General features: G+C 46.7%; 1 pseudogene; it reads left to right on the top strand.

Moving 5' to 3' along the window:
- Positions 1-2,319: 2,319 nt before the first annotated feature.
- On the top strand, positions 2,320-3,251 carry LOC102242957 (annotated as a pseudogene).
- Positions 3,252-4,101: the final 850 nt, after the last annotated feature.

Genomic DNA, 4,101 nt, shown 5'->3' with positions numbered 1-4,101 from the left:
ATCCCATGCAAGGCTCCTCAGCCCAGAACACGAGAGCCAGAAAGAGGTGCTCACTTAACATCTGGCTATGCAAATCAGCAGAAATTCAGTTAGCCAGAGAGAGACAGTAGTCTGCTAGAGAAAAAGGCACCCTCTTAAAGGGACAATGTGTGAAATCTAGTTCACAGCCACTTACCCTGGGCTCCAGCAGAGGGAGGGTGGACCAAACTAGAGCTGTGTGAGGAGAGACTGGGGTTTTGGCTCTGGAAAGAGAGCTGAAGGGAAAACTGCCAGAATCCTTGTGCTGAATCCCTCTCCCACACCACAGACACCATCTTTCTTGGTTGTAGCACTCCCCCTCCCTTATGGCATCAGCCTAGGGAAATTCAATAGCTCCACCCTCTACACTATCTGTTGCCAAACCCTGCAGAGCTCATGCCCTGCTGAGGAGTCAGCTGCCTGGGCCAGGGTGTAGAAGTCTAAGAAAACTCAGGGGGTGTCAGTGACTAACCTGTATGGCTTTGGGGTGGAGGCCATTTCCCCCACTTTTCCATGAACCTGACTGGTGCCTTCCACTCACAGGAGATCAACTAACCGCACCTTCCAGGCTCCTGGCAGCACCACCCTGCTGAGATTGGGCTCCTGTCAGAATCTGGGATGGACTGAGTTGTGTAGCTCCAGGACAAAGGCCATTTTTCTCTCACATGCCCAACCAGTGAAGAACCTTCCCTTCACACAACCAAATCTTGGTCTGTTTTTGCCTGATAAACTCTGCTGGTCTCACCCTGATTACCAGGACCCTGCCCCTACTATAAAAGTCTGAGATCACCCAGGAGGGCACAGCTAGACTTGTTATACACTGGGACTTTTGCTGAATTGCCCCAGACCCAGCACTGGCACCAAGTTTGAACCTGTTCCACTCTTTTGAACACCACTCACAGTTACCTGGTGACTCACTGAGAATCTACCTCATGCAATTCGAGTCCTCCAGAGGCTCTTTCAGTAACTGAGCCTAATAGGCAGCCAGCAGGGGAAGGCAGGTGGAGGTAGACCTTGGGGTGTCTTGGTCCTTTTGCTGACCTGCCCCTGATCTCGGTGCTGGTGGAAGCCAGCTTTGGCACACAGCTGGATCCTTCCCACACACACCAAGGCCCAGCAGAGGCAAATACAAACTGTGGATTTCTTTGTAACTCCACACAGTTTGCCCAGGACAAGTCACAGGCAGTGCTGTCTGACACTGACCTCCACCAGAGTCCCTCCCCAAAAGTCCCAGAACAGAAATATTAAGTGGCCAGCTTCAGATAACATCAGAGCAGGGTCAAATTAGCTTCACAAGTGGCATATCTAAGGGAGATCTTAGGAGGCACCAGATTCTGCTGAGGTGAATTGGGCTTTGGGTGTCTAGTACCTGCATAAAAGTTCGTAAACTGTCGTTAGGTTCAATTTTCACAGTCAGCCAGCCTTAAGGTCAATCCCACGCATGAATGGGCCAATAGCAATCAAGATTCAATTACAAAGAGACAGAACTCATGGACATGGACAACAGTGTGGTGATTGTGGGGGTGAGGGGAGATAGGTGGAGGCATAAGGGGATAAATGGTGATGGAAAAAATAAAATAAAATATTTAAAAGATTCAATTACATAATGAGAGCTCACGTAATCCATGCAAGGGACATTCCTAGAGCACCCACCTCAGGTAATCAAGGAGACTGTGCCACTGGGTCCCTCAGGACACCTACTACATAAGGCCAACCTACCAAGAATGAGAGAATAGCAGATGTACCTAATACATAGAAACAAACACAAAGAGGAATCCAAAATGGGGAGACAAAGAACATGCCACAAATGAAAGAACAGAAGAAATAGCCAGAAAAAGAGCTAATTGAAATGGAGGCAAGCAATTTACCAGATATAGAGTTCAAAAAAGTGATTACATGGATGCTCAAGGAACTTAGTGAACCCTTCATGAAACTTAGTGAGAGCTTCAAAGCATGAAAAAGGACATACAGCCCAGCTGGTGTGGCTCGGTGGTTGAGTAACAACCTATGAGCCAGGAGGTCATGGTTCCATTCCCAGACAGGGCAAATTGGGTTGCAGGCAGACTCAATCCCCAGTACGAGGTGTGCAGGAGGCAGCTGGTCAATGATTCTCTCATCATTGATGTTTCTATCTCTCTCTTCCTCTCCTTTCCTCTCTAAAATCAATAAAAATATGTTTTTTTAAAAAGGAGGAGGAAGTGGAGGAGGGAGAAAAGAAGGGTAAAAAGAAAACAGAGGAATAGAGTTAAAAGAATAAAATGGCAATAATTACGTACCTATCAATAATCACTCTAGATCTTTCAATTGTGTTCGCCGGCTCCGCCGTTGCTCTCCAATGCCTGTGCCGCCTCCAGCTCCCCGAGCTCCAGCCGAAGGAGAAGGGGGGTAAGTGAAGAGGTCCCTGCGCCATGGCTCATACCAAGCAGACCACCTGCAAGTTGACCAGGGCAAAGCGCTGCGGAAGCAGCTGGCGACCAAAGCCGCTCAGAAGAGTGTGCCCTCCACTGGAGGGGTGAAGACGCCGAATCACTACAGGCCTGGTACCCTGGCACTTCGTAAAATTAGACGTTATCAGAAGTCCACTGAGCTGCTTATTTGCAAGCTTCCTTTCCAGCATCTGGTGCGAGAAATTGCTCAGGACTTCAAAACAGACCTGTGCTTCCGGAGCACAGCCATTGGTGCTTTGCAGGAGGCAGGTGAGGCCTATCAGGTTGGCCTGTTTGAAGACACCAACCTGTGTGCTATCCATGCCAAATGTGTAACAATTATGCCAAAAGACATCCAGCTAGCATGCCTCATACGTGGAGAACGTGCAGGAGGCAAGTGAGGCCTATCTGGTTGGCCTGTTTGAAGACACCAACCTGTGTGCTATCCATGCCAAACGTGTAACAATTATGCCAAAAGACATCCAGCTAGCACGCCGCATACGTGGAGAACGTGCTTAAGAATCCACTATGATGGAAACATTTCATTCTTTTAAAAAATTTTCTCTTCTTCCTGTTATTGGTAGTTCTGAACGTTAGGTTTTGTTTTTTGTTTTTTGTTTTTTTCCATGGGGTCAAAAGGTACCTAAGTATATGATTGCAAGTTGAAAATAGGGGACAGAAATCAGGTATTTGGCAGTTTTTCCATTTTCATTTGTGTGTGATTTTTTTTTAATATAAATGCTGGGACATAAAGCATTAATGCAAGTCAAATGTTTCAGTGAACAAGTTTCAGCAGTTAAACTTTATCCTATCTAATAAAAGACAAAAAGAGTAATTAACTGTACCTCCACTATGCTACCCATTGGTTAATCAGGGTGATATGCAAATTAACTGCCAACAAAGATGGCGGTTAATTTGCATATGCGCAATGATGGGAGGCGAAAGGGGAAGGATGGAAGAACGGTGATCGGAAACCCAGGCAGCAGGCAAGAGCTGTGGGGTGGGCAAAGGCGATCACCATCGGAAAGCCGGGCAGCAGGCGAGGCGACACCCCCTGGCCGGGGGTGCCGGCTGCCTTCCGCCTGTGATCGCCATGGTGATCGGAGGGAGAGAGAGCCGGGGCGCAGGCCAGGCAGCACCCAGGCAGCCAAGCACCTGACATGCAAAGGTCGGGGATGAAATGACTTTTCCCAATCACATCTGCAAATATCCTGGGAAAGGCATCACTGAAGAGTTCACAACTCTCTTACTTGGCAAGGAAGAAAAAAGTTGGCAATGGAAACAATCCCTTACATCAAAGTTAAGGTCCCTCTGGGTAAAAAAGAGTATTTCCAACGTAAAGGAGGGAGCAGGCAAAAATAATAGGTTCTCATGACTTCCACTGAAGATTGAGCATATGACAGAGTCAAAACGAACTTACAAATTAAAACACAGTGGACATTCAAATGACCCGAATCAACTGTCACTGTTTGTTCCAATAGCAGCAATGCTTATGTGATAATATAGTTTAACAAACATACAAAACAAGTCACATGATAAGAGAGGTTCGGCTTCTAAAGTAAATTGAATATGTTCTTTAAAAATTCTCATGTCCTCCCCTCTGACTATAATTCTTAATTTTCCAATCAGAAAATTACCCCAGGTGATCCAGTAACAT

The sequence above is a fragment of the Myotis brandtii genome, unplaced genomic scaffold, assembly GCF_000412655.1.
Source record: "Myotis brandtii unplaced genomic scaffold, ASM41265v1 scaffold994, whole genome shotgun sequence".
In the NCBI taxonomy this organism is placed as follows: domain Eukaryota; kingdom Metazoa; phylum Chordata; class Mammalia; order Chiroptera; family Vespertilionidae; genus Myotis; species Myotis brandtii.
This window is presented reverse-complemented; position numbering and strand designations above follow the sequence as displayed.